The sequence below is a fragment of the Lagenorhynchus albirostris genome, chromosome 2 (assembly GCF_949774975.1).
Source record: "Lagenorhynchus albirostris chromosome 2, mLagAlb1.1, whole genome shotgun sequence".
NCBI lineage: Eukaryota > Metazoa > Chordata > Mammalia > Artiodactyla > Delphinidae > Lagenorhynchus > Lagenorhynchus albirostris.
In genome coordinates this window covers 46845130-46872211 of record NC_083096.1, presented here as the reverse complement: position 1 = coordinate 46872211, position 27082 = coordinate 46845130, and the positions used below count along the sequence as shown (strand labels likewise).

General features: G+C 37.7%; 1 protein-coding gene and 1 pseudogene across 1 annotated transcript in view; both read right to left on the bottom strand.

Moving 5' to 3' along the window:
- NMNAT2 (nicotinamide nucleotide adenylyltransferase 2) overlaps positions 1-27082 on the bottom strand; it is a 195440-nt gene that overhangs the window by 166169 nt on the left and 2189 nt on the right. Inside the window, exons 2-4 of the mRNA XM_060131926.1 lie at positions 26984-27051; positions 26248-26380; positions 24953-25036 (exon numbers count right to left, since the gene is read on the bottom strand). The gene's annotated coding sequence lies outside the window, so the exon portion shown is untranslated. The remainder of the gene's footprint in view (positions 1-24952; positions 25037-26247; positions 26381-26983; positions 27052-27082) is intronic.
- On the bottom strand, positions 12543-13725 carry LOC132515796 (large ribosomal subunit protein eL22-like; annotated as a pseudogene).

The window sequence follows — 27082 nt, the reverse complement described above, 5'->3', positions numbered from 1 at the left end:
TTTTTAAAATTAACAATTCCAAATGCTAGTTAAAATGCTGTGCAACAAGCACTCTCAGTCATTGCTTGTGGAAATACAAAATGGTACAGCTAGTTTGTAGTTTCTTAACAAAGTAAAACATACACTTATAATATGGCCCAGCAATCCCAATCCTAGGTAATTATGAAAGTGAATTGAAAAACTTGTAAATATAGAAGTCTGTTAATGACCATTTACAGTAGCTCTATTCATAATCACTAAAAACTAGAAGCAACTGAGATGTCCTCAGAGGTGAACAGATTCACAAATTGTAATACCTCTGTACAATGGAATACTACTCAGCAATTTTTACAAAATGAACTCTTGATTCACACAACAACAAAGATGAATCTTAAATGCATTTGGTAAGTGAAAGAAGCCGGATCTAAAAGACTACATGCTGTATGGTGCTATTTAACTGGCATTCTGCAAAAGGCAAAACCGTAGAGACAGAAAATACAGATCAGTGGTTGCCAGGAGTTGGGAAGAGGTTGACTGCAAAGGGGCTGGCACAAGGCACATTTTAGGTGTTGGAAATCACTGTGGTGGTGGATATGTGACTCTATGCATTTGTCAACACCCATAGAATGTTACACCTAGTCTAAGAAGGTGTAATTTACTGTAAAACTAAGAGTGAAATTTACTGTATGCAAATTTTCAGAATCAACCAGGATGATGGGGGTAAGGGTGGGAGGATCCCAGGATGGAATGCAGACTAACAAATGTAACTGTATTACAAATATATGATATAACCTAACTGAAATGGATGGGAGAAAATGAGCTGACCAAAGTAATTTTGGAAATGTGTTTTGACTGGCTATCATAAGGCTAAAGTAAATGCAACTGTACATAAATGCCTTACTTTTCTTGGTAAATTTGTTTCTCACAGGGGTATAAGTTAGCAATTCTGAAACTACTATGCATGTATACTAGGGTTGAACAAATAAGTAAATAAGTTGTAGCTAATGAAAGCCAGGTTTCTCACTGTCAAAGAAAGAAGTTACAAACAAGCAGAGAAGGCTAGAATGAACCCTGTAGTTCTAGATTAAAACTGATTCTATATGTATGAATTCACCATGTGTGTATACACAGGTAGAAAGATACAGAAATAAATATAAATTTGTGTGTACATATGAGTTAGCAAACATACATACATTTCCCTTTCTATCTGCTCAAAGGGCCTAGAAGCAATGGCATCCCATTAGTGATGAGCACCCCAATCTTGCTTTCTAATTATCATTCTCCAATAAAGAAACCAAGACTCTTTGAAGAAATGGCTGATTCTATGACTGGGATGAGGAAAATACAAGTCTGGAGCTTCTTGTAGTGTCACAAAGTAAGGAAGTGCTAAAAAAAATAAAGGATAAGGCATGTCCCTTAAGGGATAAGGTCTTTGGGGCATCCAAGACTGCTCACACATTCTGTATTATGCTAGAAGGACTTCACAGGGCTCAACATATTATTGTACTAATGACTAAAATTTATCACAATGACACAATAAGGTTACACAGCAGATAATTGAGGGAAAAAGACACATTGGCCAGAGTCTGGAGAAATCCACCCACAGGCTTTCTATACCAGAGGTCCAGGAGAGGACACACTAGGTGTGTTCCCTTTGCTAGCAGTGAAAATGCAGTGGCACATGTGTAATGTTTCTCCTAGGGAAGCCCATTTAAGACTCAGCGTTTAGGGATTTTGGGGGAACTAGTCATGTAGGCATGCTTTGGCTGGCATCTACCAAAATCCCAGCCTCTCAGAAGGAAACAGGTATTCAGTGTCTTAAGTGGGCAAAACAACCTTACCAGTATAGAGAATTTTCCATATCAGGGTGGGGAAGTTTTCACAAGCCAAGTTCACAGATGCCAGCCAAGGGCAACCTTGCAAGCAGGCCCTTCTAAAGATAGCAGCCTCTGGCCTGCTGTGTTAACTCTTTCCTGCACAGGGTATATCAAAAGGACACAGGACCCAGGGCCAAAATTGGAACAATCTGAACAACAAAATAAATAATTACAGTATTGGATTATAATTCAAAGAATAAAATAGATATCCATGAGTCTATACCGCTATAAATAAGTGAAATAAATAAATAAATTGGGTGGCGGACAAATCTTTGTTACAGGAGAATTCCATATAATAATATAGAAGGAATTAAAGAAACTGAAAATCACCATTAGAGCAACACAGTGATAACTGCTTCAAGAAAGATCCCCTAAAATTAGCAGGTGAAGCTAAAAAGAAACAGAATATTTGCATAGCTTCAAAGTACCTCACCTCCCAAAAAAGAACATTAATTATTGGGGTGGTTTAAGCATTTGTTCACAAATTCTTTAACAATCATCCTTCTGGAATATGAAGCCTAATTCCCTTCTCCTTGAGTATGGACTGGACTGGGCTTCTTCTAGCAAATAGAGCATGGAAAGGGAAAAATAGTAACTTTACAGTACAGAAAACTGGCAGACTCCAGCTTAACCATGTGATTAACATCATCAGTTATGTCATGTTGATACCAGGTACCCCTGATATGATGTAATCAGAAGGGCACTTCATTCTGTGATATCATTTCCAAGTTTAGTCTAGTCATGAGAAAACATCAGAAAAATCCCAGTTTAGGGATATTCTACAACATACCTGATCAGTAGTCTTTAAAATTGTCAAGGTCACGAAAAACAAGGAAAGACTGAGAAATTATCACAGATTTAAGGGAACTTAGATGCAATGACCAAGTCTAACATGGACTGGGTCTCAAAGCCGAAAAAGGACATTAATGGAAAAACTGGTGGAATCAGAATTTAGTTAGTAGTTTAGTTAATAGTATTGTACTAATGTTAATTTCACAGTGTCAGCCATTGTACTATGGTTATAAAACAATGTTAATGTTAGGGGAAGCTAGATGAAGGATATTCATGAGCTCTTCAACTATATTTGCAACTCTTCTGTAAATCTAAAGTTATTTCAAAACAGCAACAAAAGAATTTTTAAGCACTTAGGCTGGCGCATAGTAGTTGCTAACTAATGTTAGCTTCTCTTGGTTAATTTATTTGGTAATCATTCCCAGAGGTTGATAGTGATGGGAAATCTCCCTTGTTGCCTTTACTCCAAATAAAAACTGTATTTCTGGACTTCCCTGGTGGCACAGTGGTTAAGAATCCACCTGCCAATGCAGGCGACACGGGTTCGAGCTCTGGTCCAGGAAGATTCCACATGCTGCGGAGCAACTAAGCCCGTGTGCCACAACTACTGAGCCTGTGCTCTAGAGCCTGCGAGCCACAACTACTGAGCCCACATGCCACAATTACTGAAGCTTGCCCTCCCTAAAGCCTGCATGCTGCAACTACTGAGCCCGCATGCTGCAACTACTGAAGCCCGTGCGCCTAGAGCCCATGCTCCGCAACAAGAGAAGCCATCGCAACGAGAAGCCCATGCACCGCAACGAAGAGTAGCCCCCGTTCGCCGCAACTAGAGAGAGCCCGCGTGCAGCAACGAAGACCAAACGCAGCCAAAAATAAATAAATTTATATTTTAAAAAAATAGTTAAAAACTGTATTTCTAAGGATGAATGATTTTAGTGGAGACTATTTTCCAGAGTGCCAACATGGCTGGAGATTAGGTCTGGACCCGTGACCACTCAGGGGTAAGATGAGCTGGCTACATACACCCCTACAGCTGGCCTCAACCCTGCTAGCGCAGCTATCTAAGCCTGTGTTCTTGAGGCTGTTTGGAAATGTATGGCTCGGGATGCCAGACTCAAACCAACACTGAAGCCAGAAATACCTAAAAATGGGACAGTGTAAAAGAAATGTGGCCAATATGGGCCTTACTGCTGGCCCTAAGGGTTCTAGATATTACTAAGTTCAACAGTGGTAAGTAAGAGGCTGGCGAAGGGTGAAGAGGCTTTGGAATACTGCAAGCTGTAAGTTTTACCTGTGCTTCATCCTACATTAAAATATTTTTTTCTCCCATTGGAAATGAGCTTTGTAGTTTTACCTGGCTAAGCTCTTTCTTGCTCAGTGGCTTTTGTAAAACTACAGTGAAGTAGTTTTTGCTTATTATTTATGCTCCCACCTACTTCCAAAAAGGATCTAAGATGGCTTATTCCCCAAACAATTTTGCTAACCCTAGGCCTTCATTCTCTTCCAGACCATCTGTTCCTTTTCACCATGAAGTCATAGTACTAAATTTGTGACAGTACAATCATTCCCATGGCAACAGGATGTGGTCCTCAACACTGAATCCTGATTTCACTCTGACCAAGATCAAGTGGCAGGAAGATCGGGAAGTATATTCTAACATTTTCTATTCTTTTTCAAGTTTTGTTTCTCTCTGAAGAAGTTCTTAATTTTGATTCTAAAATCTTATACTCAGCCTAGATATGTGTTTTTGCATAGTTTACATATGAAACATTCTTTCAGTAAATAATTAGATATGCAAGCCAAAAAATAAGTTGAGAATAATCACACAAGCCTACACACACACACACACACACACACACACACACACACACACACACACACACTGTGATGTATAAACTTGCTTGACAGTGGGATGTTTTACAAATACCTTTCTGGTTTGTATAGAAGAAAAGAGAACACAGAATCCATTTAAAAGACACGAAACTTCTAAGCCTAAGAAATTTGCTTTGATGACTGTGATAGGCAGTGGAAGGCAGCTGACCTAGTTCCTACTTAGTGCTTTCCTTATCTTGCTGAGCACAGGTAAAACATCAGAGGGTCTTCCCACGTGAGACCAGAGCAAGATAGACAGATGGCTGGCTTTATTTATATAAATGACCAATACCTGGATATTCTGCCCATTTGTTTTAATCACACTCAGTCTAATTACACAATCTTTGGAGAGACTTCTTAGAATGCCATTTACTATACTGTGAAATTGAGTATAGGGCATGAACTTTGAAAAGAGAACTAGTTACTGGAGTATCAGAAAATACTGATTGGTACATTAAGTTAGCAGCCTTACAGGACAGGTGGCAAAGTGTGTTATAATGAGGCTCTGCTGGACATTCCATATTATGTCATATATGTTATATATTATATAATACATATAACATATTAAATATGTATCATAACATATCACATGTTATGTGTATATGTATATAACAGAAGAAAAGTGTAACATGTAAGAACTATCTTCTCTCTCCCTCTGTTCTCCCCCAGCTTCCATGTTGAGTTAATGGGCTAAGTGGGGGGAGGTAGAGGAAGAAAGGGTGATAAGAGCTAGAAAAAATAGCTGGAGGAGAAGCTAAAGTGATTTATGTTAATGTTTTAAAAGGTAAGAAATTACTTGCAGTGGAAAACATGTGGAAGGAAGAGGAAGTGGAAAGAGAAAGTAGACAAGTGAGAGATAAGGCGAGTGACTAAAAAGCTGAAAAGGGGCATTTTGACAGCAGTTCCTCCGTGATGTGGGTGTTTTGGGGGAAACAAACAGAAAAGCAGGATTTTAAAGTTCTGTTGTTTGTTATGTTATATGATTCACCACTTTGCTACCTCTTCAAGACTTCAGTAAAGAGAAATTATTTTTCAAAGCTCTTTAGAGATGGATTCGTAATTCTTCTGAATGAGATAAAATGTTCAGATGGACACTAAGGGCTGGAGTAAGCCCTATTCTGATTTTACATATATATAAAATCAGCTTCTCTTGAGGAAAAACACCAGCAGTGCCACCACTACTGCTATCATTTACCCTTGGAAAATATGTTGGCCAGAGCTATCCCACTCCCAAGTCATGTCACATTTGTAGTGGCCAGAGATGGGTGGCATTCTATGGTCTGGAGTTTTTAACTCTAATGAAATTTAATTTTAGCCTTTAAGAATTTAGGAGTTTAGATGATCAAACATGGAAGAGCGGAAAAAGGCACTATGACTGCTTTAGAGAGGCCTAAGGCCAAGCCCTAAACCCAGTCTTTGAGGACCAGACTACAGAGAGCACCATGACACCTAAAGAACAGGCCTCACTGACAATGAGATGTCACATTCAGGCTTGCTCCAATCTGACACTGATCTCTCTGAGTCTTGTTACACACATTGTGACTGGTCAGAAAATGCAGAGACTCCTACTGTACCCATGTATAGGAATATGGCAGTAAGTGGTAAGGAAGACTTTGCATGAAGGTCATCATCACTTTTGATGTCATCAACATTTTCTAAGTATAGACATCCTAATGGAGCATATGTAATGATTCAGGGGAGGGTAAGGTAAAACAAGATGGAAGAGATCATCAGGATAGAAATGGGAGGCCAGGGCAGGAATAGGAAGGATCAACTATTCCCCACTGTCCTGCATAACATTAGTTCATAAGATGTGCTGTGTTTTGTTTTGTTTTTTAAGGATCTGTGGGAAGCTAATTTTGGACACATTGCATATTTTTTTTTCCCTTTGGGAAATACATACTTGCATGTTATAGGGTCTGTGATGTCTCACCAAGAAAAAAACTTCTATTAAACCATTGTTGCCCAAACTTATTTGGTGATAGAATACATTATTTAGCAACATCTATTAACATCCAAAGAGGCTACTATTATTCAGAACACATATTGTTTAATATTGGGGTATATTATGTGTATGAAACCATTTTATAACAGGTTATATTACTCTTATACCTAAAAAAAAAAAACAAACATACTGAGGGACACCAACATTTGTCAAGCTATACCCAATTACTGTGACTTTTGATCTTCCTGTAATTTCAGTGTAGGGCTTCACACTACTATACTTGCTTCATGAAAACTGGGTGGGGTTTATATTTGCACTTTCTACAGAGATGCATGCTTTCTCCATTTCTCCTAAACGCTCAGTGCCTTTATAATGCCTGTTACTACCCAGGAACTATGATTTGGCAAATCTCTAGGATATAAACTTTCCTTTGCAGAGTTGCATGCATCAGAGTTTTGTTTTGTTTTGTTTTTTAACTCCCTCCCACCAAAACCAACCTCATTCCTCAGGAACTGCTTTCTGCTAGGGGACTACTATGAATAAATCCACCCTAACGTTACCTTGTTACGCATTTGCAACATAAAAAGGCCTTGCTGAAAATGCAGTGCCTTTATCTCAAAAAAGAAAGTTCACGGTAGGGGTTTCCAGAACTGGAGGAAGTTAACGATAGAAAATGTTTGGGGTTAGATGGCTCTTTAATGATCCACAGATTGTACCACTTAAGAAGTCACCTCTTGTCTTTACATGAAGGGAAATTAATTTGCAGAATGATGTTCTATTTGAAGAAGCCATGCTTGACTGTGTGGTGTATTTCTTTTCAATAGTCCAAGAACTGCTGGTGCAGTGTTTTATGAATAACATTCAGCGTAAGGGAGTATCTATTTACATTTAATAAATAAATAAATGACTATCTGCATGGCTGTGGATTTTTTTAATTTTTTGTCTATTTGTAAATAGATAACATACTCATATGATACAAAATGCAAAGGACAGAAAACAGCATACCATTAAAAGGATGTTTCTCTCCTTCCTCTGTCCCTCAGTGATCCTGTTTTCCTCTCCAGAGGCAACAATTACTGCCAGTTTCTTAAATATCCTCCCATGGATATTCTATGTGTTTACAAACATACACATACTTTCTTTTTCACACAGACGCTAGCATAATATACATACTGCTTTCTACCTTGATTTTTCTCTTATCAATATATCTTAAATATCCTTCCATATTAATATATGGAGAGCTACTGCCTTGGTTATTTTAACAGCTGTGTGGTGTTCACTGAATGCCTGTGTTATTTTATTTCATCATTCCATTGAGGGATATATTGCTGCCAATCTTTCATATTATTAACTATACTGCATTAGTAGACTCACTGAATAAACACCTAGAAATGCAATTTGTGTCTATGGGTATGTACATTTTTACTTTTGAAAGCTATTTCCCAATTGTTCTCTATCCCTTATACACTCACCAACTATGTACGAGTGGCTACTTCCTTAAATCTCTATTAAATCAATATTTTATCAAATGCTTTGATCTTTGACAATTTGATTGGGAAAAATTGTGTATATTTTTATAACCTGAGAACCAAAGATAGTTAGGGAAGTGACAACTTAGGATAAGTGTAAAGGGCATTTACCTATCTTTTCCATTTGTAATATGAGACAGAATTCCTCATCTTACTTTTTTTTTTTTTTTTTTTTTTTTTTTTTTTACCACACCCGTGCAGCTTGTGTGATCTTAGTTCCCCAGCCAGGGATCAAACCCATGTCCCCTGCAGTGGAAGCACGGAGTCCTAACCACTGTGCCACCAGGGAACTCCCTCCTCATCTTACTGAATTCAAGAACTTGTCCCTAAGTAGAGAGGTATTGGATTAAAATAATAAGTTGATCTTAAATCAAAAGTGATTGAGATTTAAGTAGGTTACCTCAAAAGGTTAAAGACTCTTTATACCGGGCTTCCCTGGTGGCACAGTGGTTGAGAGTCCGCCTGCCGATGCAGGGGACATGGGTTTGTGCCTCGGTCTGGGAGGATCCCACATGCCGCGGAGCGGCTGGGCCCGTGAGCCATGGCCACTAAGCCTGCGTGTCCGGAGCCTGTGCTCCGCAACGGGAGAGGCCACAACAGTGAGAGGCCCGCGTACCACACACACAAAAAATAATAATAAAATAAAATGGGTACACTTCATTGTATGTAATATACCTAAATTAAAAAAAAAAAAGACTTTATACCAAGAGGTCCTTATATATACATTAATTCTGGCCTTGACACTTTGGAAGTAGGGGGAAGACTATAACCTCTCTAGGGTTTTCTAGCTTCATGATTTCTGTAATTCTGCAGATATATGAAGTATTAAACGATGAACAGAATACTTTAATTACCAGCATTCACAATTACAGTTTGTAAAATAAAGAGAAAACATTTCTTTTATAGATCACCAAATATAAATCAGGAGAAAAGGAGGGAGACCCCAGCTGTCTCCTCCTTTACCCTCCTAGTCCCGTGGTCACAGCCAGTTGGAGCCATTCAGCATCGCTAATTGTAAATTCACACCTCTCACCAGAACCACAGCTCCTGGGCTTCCCGCTAGTTCATTTCATTATTCTTGCCACACATATTCTCTCAGTTTATCAGGTCACCTCCCCCTGCCTCTATCCTTCCCAACCCAAGACAACCCAGTCTTCTTCCCAATGAGAAATTTATCTACATCACTATTCACCCTTGCTTTCTTCTTTTTTTTTTTTTAATTTTTATTGGCGTATAGTTGATTTACAGTGTTGTGTTAGTTTCAGGTCACAGCAAAGTGAATCAGTTATACATATACATATATCCACTCTTCTTTAGATTTTTTTCCCATATAGGCCATTATAGAGAATTGAGTAGAGTTCCCCGTGCTGCTTTCTTCTTTTCTAACATAAAAATGCAGCATAAAGTCAATGTCCATCCTGACATTGCCAGAAATATAACCTTAACCAGTTTTCTCCCTTTTTTTGGGTTGTATTTAAATTTTAGTTTGGGTACTGCATTTAGGCTATGGGCAGGGGTTGGGCATGGACATGGTTTGGGGACCCACACCATGTAGACTGCAGCCACTGTCTATTAGCACTGGCAGCCAGTACATCACCATCATAAGCCATCTGTCAGCCCATGCTGGGTGCTGCTGGGCTGTCAACTCATTCAGGCCTTTAGGTGCTCCTGAAGTCATTCCACTGAAGCATGGGACTGGCTTGGGCCCATCTTCCTAGACACTGTTCAGCCTTTCTTTGCCTTTTTTTCATGAAAACACATTTTCAAAGTACATCTGATAATATAAACCATCCATGTACTTATTACCCAAAATGAACAAATGTTACTCTTTCATATTTTCCTTCAGTACAGTAAAGGGGAAGTCCCCTATGTGCCCTTCACAGCTTCACTCCCTTCTCTCTCTCATTCCCTAGAGACAACCAATAACATGAATTTGGTACAAATCTAGTCCATGTTGTTATGCCTTTGTTTTATATATTTGTAGCCAAAACCAATATCTGGTATCTGTTTTTTAAAAGTTTACAGATCGGGTGGGAATGTAAATTGATACAGCCACTATGGAGAACAGTAAGGAGGTTCCTTAAAAAACTAAAAATTGAACTACCATACGACCCAGCAATCCCACTACTGGGCATATACGCTGAGAAAACCATAATTCAAAAATCATGTACCACAATGTTCACTGCAGCTCTATTTACAATAGCCAGGACATGGAAGCAACCTAAGTGTCCATCGACAGATGAATGGATAAAGAAGATGTGGCACATGTATACAATGGAATATTACTCAGCCATAAAAAGAAAGGAAATTGAGTTATTTGTAGTGAGGTGGATGGACCTAGAGTCCGTCATACAGAGTGAAGTAAGTCAGAAAGAGAAAAACAAATACCATATGCTAACACATATATATGGAATCTAAGGAAAAATAAAAAGGTCATGAAGAACCTAGGGGCAAGATGGGAATAAAGACACAGACCTACTAGAGAATGGACTTGAGGATATGGGGAGGGGGAAGGGTAAGCTGTGACAAAGTGAGAGAGTGGCATGGACATATATACACTACCAAACGTAAAATAGATAGCTAGTGGGAAGCAGCCGCATAGCACAGGGAGATCAGCTTGGTGCTTTGTGACCACCTAGAGGGGTGGGATAGGGAGGGTGGGAGGGAGGGAGACGCAAGAGGGAAGAGATATGGGAACATATGTATATGTATAACTGATTCACTTTGTTATAAAGCAGAAACTAACACACCATTGTAAAGCAATTATACTCCAATAAAGATGTTAAAAAAAAGTTTACCAATAGTATCATACTGAATATAATATGCTGCAATTTGATGTTGCAGAGTATTTTCAAGATTCATCCATGTATTGATACTAGTTATTTTAACTTCTGTATAGTATTTCATCAAATCAATATACCATACTTTGTTGGTACCCTATACATTCATTCTTGGGGGTATTTCCAGTGTTTTATTAATACCAACGAAATTGTAGTGGCTATCCTTTCCTGCCCCTTTTCACCTTCTGCTACTCCTTAATTATCTCTATCTGAGTAAATGGCTTCACCAGGCACGTCAGCCAAAAACCTCAGTCAGCCTTGAAACTTTTCCCTCACACCTCAAATCCCCATCACCAAGTTGTCTGTTCTGTATCCTGAATCCAATCACTTCTCAACACTTTTAAACAAGTCCAAGCCACCAATGTCTCTCTCCTACTACTGCAATAGTTTTCTATCCTACCCCATGTGCTAATTCCACTTTACCTTACGGGCTTTCTTTCTTCCAATGTTCCAAGCTCATTTCTGCTTCAGAGCATTTGTATTTGCCATGCTTTCTTGACTGAAATGTACTTTCCTCAGAGCTTAAACATAGACCTTGCCCCCTCATTTCTCTATCTCTCCTAAAATTCACCTTCTCAGGAAGGCCTTCCCGATTCATCCCACCTAAAACAGCACTTCCAGCCCCCATCCCTTTACCCTGCTAAACCTTGTTTCAAGGTACTGGACCCTCCTTGAACTGGTACATAGACTCTTTTTTTTTTTTTTGTGGTACATGGGCCTCTCAGTGCTGTGGCCTCTCCCGTTGCGGAGCATAGGCTCCAGACGCGCAGGCTCAGCGGCCATGGCTCACTGGCCCAGCCGCTCTGCGGCATGTGGGATCTTCCTGGACCGGGGCACGAACCCGTGTCCCCTGCATTGGCAGGTGGACTCTCCACCACTGCACCACCAGGGAAGCCCTAATGTTTCTTTTGTATCTACTGAGATAAGCATATGGGTCTTTTCCTTAATCTGGTAATAAAGTAGATTACAGATGCTTTTTAAATTTTAGTAGCACCTTTATATTTGAGGTAAACTTTATTTGTGCTTGATGTTTGTTTTTTTTTTTCTGTATACGCTGCTGGATTTGATTTCCTAATTACTGTACATAATTTTCATATCAGTGTTCAAAAAAATGAGATTCATCTATAATTTTCTTTGCCTGTAGAATTCTTCTATTTTGGTATCAGTATCATAGTAACTTCATAAAATAAGCTGGGTTATCTTTACTTCTATTGTCGGGAATAATTATATAATATGGGATTGTCTGTTCCATTAAATTTGGTAAAACTTACCTGTAAAACCACCTGGCATGGTTTCTTTGGCAAGGGATGGGGGAAGGGTTTGAGAGACTGTGGACTATTGATCTATTTTGTTGATGACTGATTTATTTAGATTTTCTATTTCTCCTTAAGTCAACTTTTTAATTTGTATTTTTCTGGTAAATTGTAAGTTTTACCTCAGTTTTCAATTTATTGACATAAAGCCACTCAATATTATAAATTGTATAGTATAAGCAATGATATTCTTAATCTCTACTGTATCTCTAATTATGTCCCCCTTTGAATTTCTTTTTTTTTTAAGAATCTGAAAAAGAATTTATTGATGTCTCTCTGTAAGTGAATCAAGTGGATGCACGGCAGAAAGAAACACAGCATTGAAAATCATCTACACTCCATTATAAAAATAAAGATAAATTACACAAAAAAAAAGTGAGAAATTTTTTTTTGTTTGTTTACTAAATTTTATTTAAAAATTCATACAAAATACTCCAGATAACTGAGTTTCAATCCTCATCTTTCTCCTCTTCTTCGTCTTGATTAATCTGGAAGTAACGTAATTCGTAACTTTCTTTGCTGTTAGCAACTATGCATAACCAATCACGGAGATTATTCTTCAAATATTTTTTGGTGAGATACTTCAAATACCTTTTGGAAAAAGGCATCTCGGAAGTTACAGTGATCTTGCTTTTGCTTCTTTCGATTGTTACGACACCTCCTCCAAGATTCCCAGCTTTTCCATTCACTTTCTTTCCTGAAGAAGCTGCTCAAAATTGGCAGCATCCATGATTCCATCTTCTACAGGATGGGTGCAGTCAAGAGTAAACTTCAGGACCTGCTTCTTTTTTTTGCCCCCCTTCACCACAAGCTTTTTCATGGGCACCATGGTGGCAGCGGAGGCAGAAAAGGAGTTGGGTGAACTCGAGACAGAAATTCTTACAAAATTTGTTCAGAGGTGGTGACATAACCTGGAATCACATCATCTAGCCCCATAGCTGGATGGGTCCTAAGGCTGGACACTCGTGGGGCTGGGTGGCTTGGTGAAGATGTGCAGGCAAATGCAGCCCCATTGGAGTTATACTGCCTGGTCACACCATTCCATGGGTCCCAAATCGCCAGGTGCAGGGGTGAATTTCTAATATTATTTGTGCTATCTTCTTCTCAATGTGGCTTGCTAGAAATTTGTTTTATTGGTGTTCTCAAAGGATCAGCTTTCGGATTCATTGATCAACGGTATTTTGGGGAGGTTGACTCTATTCATTTCCCAGGTTCTTGAAGTGAACGCTTAGTTCATTCACTTGAAATAATTTTTTTTTAATTTATTTTATTTTATTTTATTTTTGGCTGTGTTGGGTCTTTGTTGCTGCATGTAGGCTTTTCTCTGGTTGAGGAGAGTGGGGGCTACTCTTTGTTGTGGTGCGCAGGCTTCTCACTGCAGTGGCTTCTCTTGTTGTGAAGCACGGGCTCTAGGCATGCAGGCTTCAGTAGTTGTGGTCGTGGGCTCTAGAGTGCAGGCTCAGTAGTTGTGGCGCACGGGCTTAGTTGCTCCGTGGCATGTGGGATCTTCCCGGATCAGGGCTTGAACCCGTGACTCCTGCACTGGCAGGCGGATTCTTAACCACTGCGCCACCAGGGAAGCCCCCGAAATAATTTTTAATAAATGCATTTAATGTCATAACTTTCTTTCAAATGACTGCTTTATCTGTATTACCCAAGTTTTATCATGTATTTTCTTTGTTTTTCTTTTCTAAATGGTGTGCAATTTTTTATGTAAATCATGAGTTATTTAGGAATGTGCTTTTAAGTATTCAAACATATGAGAATTTCTAATTCAACTAAATTCTGATCACAGAATGTGGTCTGTACTATAGTGATTCATTAAAATTTCTGGTCAAATTTTATAAATGTTTGATGTGTGTTTGAGAAGAATGTGAATTCTCTATTTGTTAGGTGGAAGGTTTTTATATATGTGGGTATATAATATATTATATTCTCCAAAGAAGATATACAGATGGCCAATGGGCACATAAAAAGATGTTCAATATCACTAATGATTAGAGAAATACAAATCAAAACTACAATGAGGTATCACCTAACACTGGTCAGAATGGCCATCATCAAAAAGTCTACAAATAATAAATGCTGGAGAGGGTATGGAGAAAAGGGAACCCTCCTACACTGTTGGTGGGAATGTAAACTGGTGCAGCCACTATGGAGAACAGTATGGAGGTTCCTTAAAAAACTAAAAACATAGTTACTAAATGATCCTCTTCTGGGCATATATCCAGAAAAGACAAAACCTCTAATTAGAAAAGATACATGTACCTCAATGTTCATAGCAGCATTATGTACAACAGACAAGACATGGAAGCAACCTAAATGCCCATGGACAGATGAATAGATAAAGAAGATGTGGTACATATATACAATGGAATATTACTCAGCCATAAAAAAGAATAAAGTGTTGCCATTTGCAACATGGATAGACCTAGAGATTATCATACTACGTAAATAAGTTAGACAGAGAAAGACAAATATCATATGATATCACTTATATGTGAAATCTAAAAAAATGATACAAATTAACTTATTTACAAAACAGAAGTAGACTCACAGACATAGAAAACAAACTTATGGTTACCAAAGGGGAAAGGGGAGGAGGAATAAATTAGGAGCTTGGGATTAACAGATATACATTGCTATATATAAAATAGATAAACAAAAAGGTCCTACTGTATAGCACAGGAAACTATATTCAGTATCTTGTAACAACCTATAATGGAAAAGAATCTGAGAAAGAATACATATTTATATATATAAAACTGAATCACTTTGCTGTACACCTGAAACTAATATAACATTGTAAATCAACTACATTTCAATTTAAAAAATATTATAGAAATCTCTGTTCCCTGAAGATGATCCATTCCCACTGGAATAGAAGTCCATATTGGCAAGTAATCTTAAAATGACTTTACAATAAATGCATTCAAAGAGTTAAAAAATAAAATACCTAAAAAAATATATAAAAGCTTAAGAAACAAGAAGATATGAATTAAGGAAAGATGAAAATGAAAAATAACTAAATAGAAAAACAGACATTGTGATAAAAATATTCAATGAGATAAACTCTAAACTCGTTACAGTCAGAGAATGAATTATTTCAGCTTTGTTAGAGGTTTAACTGACAAATTCATAAGACATTTAAAGTGTACATTGTGATGATTTGATACACACACACATTGTGAAGGGATTACCCTCTCCCAGTTTATTAAGAATTATTGAATTAGAAGATTAATCTATGGAATTCATGTAGAATATAGCATATATTTTATTATTTATTTATTTTTAAAATTGCAGTATACTTGATTTATGATGCTGTAGAGCAAAGTGACTGTAGAGCAAAGTGACTCAGTTATACACAGACAGACATTCTTTTTTTATATTCTTTTCCATTATGGTTTATCACAGGATATTGAATATAGTTCCCTGTTATAGCATGTATTTTAAGCTGTATTGTGGCAGTTTAAAATTACAGCCACAGATTCTTTGATACTCCTTCTATTAAGAGATGGGTCTAGCCCCTGTACTCCCCAATCTGGGCAGGTTTGACTAGGTAAGATGGAAGTGATACTATGTGATTTTTGAGCCTAGATAATAAAAGTCTATGTAGCTTTTGCCTTGTTTTCTGGAATAGTCACTATTGGAGCCCTGAGCTGCCATGGAAGTACTATGATTACCATGAGGCCACTACAGTGTGAGGAAACCCAAAGCACATGGAGAAGGCATGTGTAGGTACTCCAGTCTATAGGTCCAGTAGAGTCCTGCCTTTGTCACTGTAGCCTAGACATGTGAATGAAAAAAAAAAACAGCCATTCAAGTGACCACCAGCTGTTCAAGTCTTCTCATTTGACACCCTGGACATCATGAAGCAGAGTCAAGCTCTCCCTGAAGTACCTATCCAAATTCCTATCATACAGAATATTGGAGGTTAATAAAATGGTTATTGTTTCATGTCACTATGTTTTGGAGTGGTTTGTTACGCAGCAATACATAGAATACATGAAGGATGCACCTAATTAGTAGTTTTAGGAAGAGAATAAACGGTATGGCGGAAGTCATATTTGGAGAGATGATACTAAGCATTTTCTAAAGTTTTTGAAAGAAAAGCATTTATTAAGTACAAAAAAAAATTTAAAAAGAAAAGAAATTCATATCCAGATGCACTGTAGTGAAGATGCCTAACACTGAGAATAAAGAGAAAATTTCAAAAGCCACCAAAGAGAAAACACAGATTATCCATAAAAGAATGATAATTAAGACAACAGAATTCTCATCACCAACAAAGGATACCAGAGGTCAACATGGTAATAATTCCAAAGCACTGAGGGGAAAATAACTGGCTAAGCTATAATTCAAGAATAATGGTGAAATAGAAAACTTTTCTTTCAAACCTGCGTTTACAAAAAAAAAAAAACCTGAGTTTACCAGCCATAAATTTTTATTGAATGAATTACTAAATGATGTATTGAAGCAAAAAGAAAAGTGAGTTCACAATGAAAATGTGGTATTAAAGAAACAAGTGGTAAACACAAAAATTGATAAATTAGATTGATAAATCTAATTATACATTGATTGTATAGTAACTTTTATGTTATGTTCTAATAAATATGGAACTAAAATTCTAGATAGCAATAACTGCTCAATACATTTGGTAGCTAAAACACAGCCTTGTTGGGGCAGAAGGATAGTTGTATTTTAAAAACTATAAATTGTTAGGAAAATAAATAGTTAAGTATACATTTAAAAATTTAAGAGTAGCTGCTTATGGCATAGGCAAAATATAATCTATAGTTTCCAAATTAGCAGAGGTAAAAGTAAGAGAATTTGAAAAGTTATCAATTCAACAAAAGCAGTTACGGTAAGCAAACGAATAAAACAAGGAGAAAGCATTGTAAACAGAAAATCAAAAGTAAATGGTAGAGATGGTAGAGGTAATTTTAAATAGATCATACTCATATGAATTGAACTTTCCAGTTAAACAACAGAGACTGTCAGGAATAAAAAAAGAAAACCCAGCTACCTGCTGTTTACAAAAGATGTGCCAATAATAAAATAGCATAGAAAGGTTGAAAATAAAGTAAAAAGTTATAGCAAGCAAATGCTAACCAAAAAAAAAGTTATAGTAGAATACGAGTATCAGATAAAATAACTGCTTAAAGCAAGTATTGATAAGGATAAAAAGACATTACATAATGATTAAAATTGTATTAAAAATGATAAAAATTTAAAAATCACCAAGAAGTTCTATCCAGCTAACCGTATAACCATGAAATTAAACAAAAAGTAACGAATTATAAGAAAAAAAAGTAGATCAACAATAATATTGGGAAGTTTTAATATAATTTTATTAGAAACTCACAGATCAATTAAACAAAACTAAGTTGAGAGGTTGGTTAATGTTTTTAGCATTAACTTGCCTGTGTGTGAATTGTAATTTGCAGCTCATCTTAAATGGTAGCTTTATCTTTCTACCTATTCCACTCCATTTGCTGTTTTAGTGTAGCCTCCATGTAGATGCGGAGACCCCCTAGTCCAGAACTAGGTGTCACAGGACTCCTGACCCTCAGGGATATTGGGGAAGATAACAGATCTGTCCTCTAGGCAGGAAAGCAGACTGGCATAAGTCCTGTGTGCACTGATTTCTATTCTTCCTTCCACCCCCACAGATAGGTAGGGGCTTTGTTTGTTTATTTATTTTGTTTTTTAAACTCTAGGTCAGGGTGGAAATCATTTGGAAGCTTTTCCCAAATCCCAGTTTCACAGTGAGCCTGCCTAATGTGCCACACCCTGTATGGGGTGCTGTTGATCCCCACTGCTCTGAGGAATTCAAACTCCTAGCCAACTTCTACTTGCTTCCAGACCCAGAAGACCATCAGGGTCACAGCTCTAGCTTTACTAACCTAGTGGTGCTTTTTCATTTCTGTTACCTAGAGATGATTATCTTGTGAATGAACCCAGAGACATCTTTTAATTAAAAAAAAAAAAGATTTTGTGATTGGAGTTCTTGGAGAAGATGTGGAAATTCAAAGCATAGCTCACAATACCATTTTGACTATTTTCCTCTGCCTTTCTGGATGCGAGGAACTCTGTGGTCTTGCTACCTTCTTTGGCTTTACTCAGTAATAGGGATTGAGGTTTCTTCTGTTCTCAAATGCCAGAAACCTATTAAGAATCTCTATAAATCTCCTCAGGCTTCTGGCGAAGGATGGGAGGCAGAGCACAAAGTCCCTTTGTTTCTTTCTCTCCTCTCTGATTTTCTGTGTTCATGAATTTGAGGAACTTTTAATATATTCTGCTGCTGAAAGCCTTACCCTTAAATCATCAGTCTTTGTCCTGAATTCTTCAGAGCCTATGTGACTTTGTAACCTGAAGTTTTAAAATCCTAAAGGGCAAGGGATAAAAGAAAACATTGGGGGTGGGGGGAGAAACTCCACAATTTACCATCTCATTATTATTCTACCGGAAAAGAGATTTCCGTCTCTGCTGGTGTGTCCTGAAAGTCTATCTCTTCCCATTTCCTCAGAAACCACATTCCTAACTACTCAGCCTCTCTTATCTTTTATTCTTCTATCCTGGATCTTTTCTGCTGAAGGCTCTCACCTCTTCGTAAGACAAAACCTCTCCTAGCTCTCTCATTTTATAGGCAAGCTTTCTGAAACCACTCAAGCATCTTTAGTTACCATCTACATGCTGATGACTCCCAAATTCACAACTCTAGCTGAAATTTGTCTCAAGTTCTTCAGATCCTCAAGATCTCTCAACTCCAGACAACTACAGTTCAACATGTCCACAACAAAATCATTATCTCCACATCCATTCATCTCTCCAAACTATTTCTTCTCTTATGTTTTCTATTTTCATTCAGTTTCCCAAGCAGAAACCTGGGAGTCTCCTTGATTTCTTCCCCTCCCTCTCTCACAGCCAATAAATGACCAAGTTCTGCCATTATATTTCCATTTATGGCATATTTATAGCCAAGTATTTATTACATACCACTAGAGCGATAGCAGCATAATGAATTAAAGATGAGGTTAAGGTAGTAGAATAAAAAAAATTAAAATGTCATTGGATTCAAGGTAAAAACATTTTTGGTAAAGGAAACATATTAGTATTACCCAATAGAACAGAAAGTTTGAAAGAATAAAAACTTACAATTGTTAGATTGTTAGATTTAGTTAGAAGGTTCCTAGTGATCTCAAAATCACCTAAGGGGTAAAAGAGGATTTTCTGCAGAGTGTCTAGCAGTTTAACAGCTGTCTGGACTGCACTGCTTTGTAATGATTTGTTTTAAATTGGTGTTTTCACTCTTATCATATGGGTAAGAGGTAAGAGAAGGGTAACACTCGCATGGTACCCAAGGGTCAAATTCATATGATATATTTTGTTTTGGAGAATATCAGCTTTTAAAATGGCAATACAAAGTTTCTCATGGTCTATATCAGCCTTTTTGAACTGGATCATCAAATGGAATCATCTCGAACTTGCCAGGCAGCAAGAACCAGGGATGTCCTATTCAGCAGATAGAGATTACTGAGTCTGAAAGTATATTTCAGAGGTCGCCAAGTCCCTTTCTTGTTTTTAATTCAGACTGGGGATCTAGTCATTTCTTAGCGTCTCTCACGGAAAGTAGGTTCTAATAGATAAGTGTCTAACAACTATTACTAGGTTTCCCTGGTGGCGCAGTGGTTGAGAGTCTGCCTGCCGATGCAGGGGACACGGGTTCGTGCCCTGGTCTGGGGAAGATCCCACATGCCGCAGAGCGGCTGGGCCCGTGAGCCATGGCCGCTGAGCCTGTGCGTCCCGAGCCTGTGCTCCGCAACGGGAGAGGCCACAACGGTGAGAGGCCCGCGTACGGGAAAAAAAAAAAAAAAAAAAAAAAAAAAAATATATATATATATATATATATATATATAACACAACTATTACTACCACCAGGCAGTGTGCTTCTTTGCTCATGCATCTCTTCTTTCTCTTCCTCCAGACTTCATAGTTTTCTTTTTCTCTTTCCCTGCTCTTCTTTCTCAATTCAGTTTTCCTGCCTCTCTTTTTCTTTCTCACCCATAAATAGGAAAAAAAAAAAGCAAATGTTGAGTTTCCTGACTGGGCACATTCCAGAGAAAGGAGGAAATACAGGCTGTTATACAACTGGGAGGGGTCAGGTGTGACCTAAAGTTGAGGGACGAGGAGAAGAGAATTATAAAGGTAAGAGAAGGCAAAAAGGTTAAGTAAAGGTTTGATTTTAGACTTTTATTACGTAAAGTGATTCTTTTGTGAATCCCATCTAGGGCATTTCATCCTTCTCAGGCTATGATGGTTCCCAGTAGATCCAAAATTGCCAAAGAAGGTCAGTAATGATGTATTCAAAGATGATCACTCTCATCAGCTTTTGTACAAAAGAATCAGTACCTGATATTGTGTTAGAGTGAGCCATAGGAAATGCCTTAGGAATTGTCTCTGATGAAGTCTTTTTTTTTCAATCACCAGTATGTGAAAAGCTATTAGATCTATTTTTAATCTTTCTCCTATTCAGTTTCCAATGTTGCTCTCAGGCTTCTGTAACTTGGCAGATAGTTCAGGTATTCTTTAAAAACAATGACAAACAATGAAATTCCCAACAACCACAGCAACCGCCAAAACAGTGAAATCTACTTAGCTTTTTGGTTGGTGGGAGATGTTGAAAAATATAAGAAATAAAAGCCACCCACAAATAATTTGCCTCACAAAAACAACTGCTCTTAGTATTATATTGTATTTCTGCCCATTTTCTATGCAATTCTATGTCAGAGTTATACTTTATATATACTGCAGTATAGAACTTATATAAGTTATATTAACTTAAATATAACTATGACATAGAGTTACATAGTTTGTATCTTTCAGGCATATTTTAGTCTAGAATACTTTCAGCTACGGTTTTCCATCACTTTTCTGGCGGTTGAACTATATATATTTCTTTTGCTGCTGGGAAATAGAATTTGAAAAAGTTAACTCTGCAAAATCTCATTCTAAAGGACTTTGCAGTTGACCAGGACACTTAAGTGGATTATCCAATTGCATGTCTTCACTTGATCTCCAGGTGGAATGGTTCCAAAGACCTCAAACAGCTTTATCACTCTATAGTATAACTGCCCCTTAATTCTCCTCTAAGCTTTAAGCCCTGAGAGCAAGACTGTATTGTTCACCATTTGCACCCCAGTGACTAGCATGTGACCCAATACATAGAAAATTCGCAATATATTCTTGATGACTGAGTGAATGAAAAAGTGAGTAAATGAATACTAAAATTCTAGAAGATCCATAACTCATCAAGCTTTCTCCTTGGTATCAGGATACAACCAGATTAAGGTTCCCAGAAGTAAAGGATTGATTTAGATTTAGATTTGGCCTGAAAGAGCAGAGAAAGATAGGAATTGATCATCACTTGAACATTCCTTATAGACCCTAAACTCTTTACCTAAAATTCCTATTGTGCTTTAATGCTACAATTTAGCTGTCCCACAAATACTTACAGAAAAGTAATTTTCAACTTTGCTTTCTACAAACTAATTACCTTCTGTAACATCCAGGCCACTGCCACCTACATTTTGGAAGTGTTGGCATCCCAATAAGTGGCATGCCTTATAGGTTTGCCATAGGGCTATTATTAAAGAACTAAAACCATGCACATCCTCTTGGACAAAGGATTGGATCACCTTGGGGACCATAAAGGAAAGCTTGCAGACAGTGGTTGAGACAGCAAGACAATGAGAGAGAGTGAGCCAGAGAGCCTGCCAGAAATGTCAGTTTGAAAGAGGGCAGGGAACGCACAAGCAGGTGGTTTCACTCCTCATGAGCCTCCTTATCTTCTTCAGTTTTGCCAGACCTTGAATCTCATCTCATCCAAGTATAAAACTCCTAGTGAACTGAGACATTCTCTGTAAGTAGATGAAAGCTGTTTTCTCTCTTGGCAGTTTATACTTGGTCACGTGATACAACTAGTCATACAGTTTTAAGGCGGCATGCTGTGTACCTCTCTCTCCAAATGCAATTTTACAACATTCTGTGTTTTATTTAAAAAAACCAGTTTAATCTACATTAATTAGAGTGTGAAGCTGAGTGTGGGAAGCTCTAATTTACCTTACATGCATAACAAGAGCAGCACCACCTGTTGACTGCCTACTAAGTGCCTGGCACAGCCTAGGTATGTTATACACATTATCTAATTGAACTTGGAGAACATGCCTGCCTCCAGAAATATAACTTAAATATCTCATTTACTTTGAAATTGCAAATGGCCCTTTCTTTAAGAAACTTACATTAAATTTATTTAGCACTATTCCATTACAGGAGAAAAAAATAACAATAATAAGGCCAGAATTTATAAACACTTTTCTGGTGAGAAACACAAAGATCACTGAGCTTTCCATTCTACACTCTAATCCAATTTTGTTTCTTTCTTTCTTTTTTTTTTTTTGGCAGTACGTGGGCCTCTCACTCTTGTGGCCTCTCCCGTTGTGGAGCACAGGCTCCGGACGCGCAGGCTCAGCAGCCATGGCTCACTGGCCCAGCCGCTCTGTGGCATGTGGGATCTTCCCAGACCGAGGCACGAACCCATGGTCCCCTGCATCGGCAGGCGGACTCTCAACCACTGCACCACCAGGGAAGAACCCTCTGAATTTTTAAATCTAATTTTTCTATCCTATTTTCCAACCTAGCTGATAAACTGTCTTCTCTCTTGCCATCTTCCCCAGCAGTGTTTTTTCTTTTGCCACATAATAAGAGAGTTAACTGCTTCCCCTATTCCCAAATTAGAAAACATAAAGGTTAAATAAAAGTGACTTGGACACTGAAGACTTTTTTCCTACATTGAAGTATGAGACTTTGTGGTGAGATAATTGATGAGTTACCCATAATCTTATGTGTGCTCTTTACTCATTGCCTAAGTAAATTTCATCTAATTAAAACTTTCATCATGTTAAATATAATAGATTCCTCGGATGGGTTGAAGTTCTTTTCTTATTGCTTAGTAATGACCTCTATATTCCATAGGAAGGTCTTCAGAAATTTTAAGCATTTATATGAAAGTCGTGGTCCATATTTCTACTTTTTTTCCCGAGATTAATTGATTCAACAAACATCTATTGAGCACCCTTGTATCAGCAACCCTGGTAGTGGAGTGATAATACAGTAGTGAGCAAAACAGGTACAATGTTTGCACTACAGAGCTTACAGCCAACTGGAGGGAACAGACACTGAATAATTACAAATATGACAAATGCCATGAAGAAGATGGGCAGGGTGCTATGGGAATATGTAATAGGTGTAGCTAACCTAGCTTGATGGGAGGTGGGGCAGAGAAGATTTTTCCAGAGAAGTTCAAGTTTAGGCTTGAAGCATAAGAAGGAAGAAGAGTTATCTAGATAAGGGAACAGCTTGTGTAAAGGCTCTGAGTAGAAAAGAACACCACCCATTCAAGGACCTGAGAGAAGGTCACTGTGGCTAGAGTGCTGACTTCAGGAAACGTTAGAGAAGAGGCAGGCAAGGACCAGATCACATAGGTCACCCTAAGGATTGGGGACTTTATTCTGAGGGCAGTGGAAAGCCAATGGAAAATTCAAGCCAGGAATTTAAAAAATTTTTAAGCTTAAAATAGCTAAAATGTAGACTATAAGAATATATTAATTCACTAATTTGCTCTGGAATATGCTCTCATATCTAGTAGTCCAATAATAGTAAGAATTTTTATAAATGCAGGACAAACTATCTAGGTTTATAATATGTAGAATTTTTCTGTGAATAGAAAAGACCCTAGGATATTTAAGCAAAGCAGAACAGGACTTGGGTACATGTAAGTACCCAAGTAAGCTTTGAAACGTATGTCCTGAGTTTCTTTGCTTTTCATCTATATCACATTTTAACTTGAATTGAAAATAGAAGTGGTAAAATAATAAAGGCAGGGAAAGGAGGAAGGCATGCATGTGTGTATGAGCGTGTGTGCCCACGTGTGGTTTCTTATGGTTTTGAAGAAGAGCAGATTTATGACAATATCAGTATCACATTCTCTGTGCTCAAAAATAGTTGTCTCCCCTGCAGAAATTAGGAAAGGAGAGACTATATAATAGGGAAAGATTTTTTTTTTTTCTTTTAGTGGTGTGTTCTAAGAAAAAAAAAATGGCAGCTTCTGGGTAATACAACAGATTTTGACATGAAATACATTGATTTTAAACTATGGACCCCAAGATGGTTTCAGTAGTACTGTGCTTGGAGTAGTAAAGAGATCCATGAACACCAAGGCCTTTGGACAATATAAAGTGTAAGAGGCTAAGGTTTTAATTTTCTTTTTTAATACTCTTTGGTCTTCCCTATGGGCATTTCTTTTTGTCTTCTTCAGATGGCCTGCATTCATTAAATTAGTAGATAGGATTTTAAGGTGTGGTTCTTTCCCAGAGGTATTTTCTTACTGGGAGTTGAGAGAAATTCTTGAAGATTAATAAGATTTCCATTAGTAAATATTAGGAGAGTGGAGGAGAGCTAGCTAGCTCTGACTACCATTCTCTGTCACCTCCCTGTCTCCCAAACCAGAAGTTTCTTCTCTTAAACCTTGGACTGCAATGCTTCCTGACCGTTCTGGAGGAGGCTCAGTGACTCCTTCTTAGAAATGAATGAATAAATTCACACTTGGTGAACTGTTTGAGAAAGGCTGCTGACTAAGACTTTAGATTTTCTCAGACTAAGGTCTGAGAAATCTTGAGCAACAGGAGACCTGAGTTTAATGTCAATTTGTATCTGTCTCACTATTTGAAGAGAACGAATTACTTACTTGATTCAATCACTTAGCTCCACACCTGAAGTGTAGTAATGAGGAGAACACGGGCCAGCTTCATATACATTGTGTCCTTCAGTACTGCAATTGACAAAGCATTCTCATCAAAATAGAAACACATTAAGTACCTACTGTACACATGACTGGGAAACAATCAGAATATGTAGGTTAAATATTAAAATAAATTAGTGCTTGTTAAGGTTTCATGGAACAGGTGAGATGTGTATTATTATAAAAAGGGAGCAGGTTTACTATGTATTAATTATTAGGCTACCAAAGCTCTGGGTAAATTTGATAGCAATGTTAAGAGTAGCTTCTCGGCAAGTACTTGGTGCCAGGATGAAAACTGGCCACTGTTTACTTGGGCAGAAATGTGGTTATATTAGGCTGCTGTTAGTGATAAAAGGTTTTTAAAAAGTTTCAACCTTCTGGAATCTGACTCACAATGTCCTGATATTGTGTTCTTTTCTGTATTCAGTGTCATGGATAAAGAATCTATCTTTCAGCACTGAATAAGAATAAATTTGTGTATGCGGTCAGATTTATGAGTATTACAAAGACTAGATAAACTATTATTTAAAAAAATAATTTTATGCTGCAGTTCTAAATTATTAGTTTTAGCTTGATATAAGGGCAGAGGGCAAAAAATAAATTGACGTTCATCAAGTACCAGTGTTGTATGTCAGGCACTCATATAGTCAGTCACCTATATTATCATTAAAGTTCACAGGAAGCCTGTAATAGGTAATGTTTCCATTTTGGTCAAGGAAGAAACTGAACTTCAGAGACTGAGATGGCAGAATTGGGATGCACACTCAGGTCTCCTAGCTTATGGTCTTTCAATAAAATCACTTTGGCATAAACTGAAAAATTTAAGATTATGTAGGATTAAACAAAATGAAACAGCTTCTCATCTATAATTTCTTTTGGTTTAGATGTAATCTTTATCTGCAGGGGGGAAAAGGTGAATAATATTGCAGAAAGGTGCTTGTATTCTACAAATCTGTTGATGGGTTCTAGTAGAAAGAGATGAGATTAGAAAATGTACATTAAGCAATATGTAAATTGGGGGTCATAATTCTTCTGAATCCTATTGATTTTTTAAAGGTATTTTCAAGATGGGCATCAATGTTTTACAATCTGTAAAATTAAATGTTACTATTCTATCTAGTTTGTAGGGACACTAAAGCTATTGAAGAACCTTGAAACATTATTGGGAAAGCTGCTGTAAAATATAAAGATGGCTTATATGTCTGACCTTCATCTGTGCACTTAAAGCACTTTGTTCTTACCTTAATTTTTGCACCCATAATATTGCATCCAAATCATGTCTCTATTCTCTGGTATCTCTACCAGAAGGTGGATTCCTCCAAGACAGGCACCATGTCTCTTCCATGGTAGTATCCATAGTAACCTGGACAGTGTCTGAAATATAATAAATGCTCAGTAATGTTTATCAAACAAACAACACAACAAAAGGATTCATTTTTTCCAACCCCAGTTTCCTTATCTCCAAAATGAGAAGATACTAATAGTTTTCTAGATCGTCAGGCGGGACATGATATATGCTCATATACTGTTGACTGGAGATATAAGGCACAGACATAAAAAGTGTTATTAGGATGATTACTAAGGGGGTGGTTATTTCACACAACATAAACTTTTATTCTGCTTAAGATCTTTTAAAAAAATCTAACCAATAAATTAGAAGAAAATCTAAGGTATTTTAGGTAATATGTAGTCATAATCTCCATCCTTGGGCTCTCAGGGTTGAAGAAAAGCCAGATCCTAAACCAGAGATGAGAACAACCTTTCACTAGGTGGCTCTCTTTCCCATGAGTGGGCGGCCCCTCGGTGGGTGGAGGGACGACACGGGGCAATGTACAGCTGCAATCACCGTGTGTCACACTGCATCACAGTAGGCGCATGCAGCACGAGGGGCATAGTTCAGTTTCTATGTCGTTAATGATAATCTGTCCTTGGGATTTGTTTCAAAGTAGCTTGTACTTTCATTTCCTCCAAACCTACCCATAGACGTTGGCCCAGTCTTTTAATAGGTGCGGTCTCAGAGAAGGATTTTGATAGCGCCTTTTCACCTAGCATGAAAGACAAAAGGAATCAGGTACC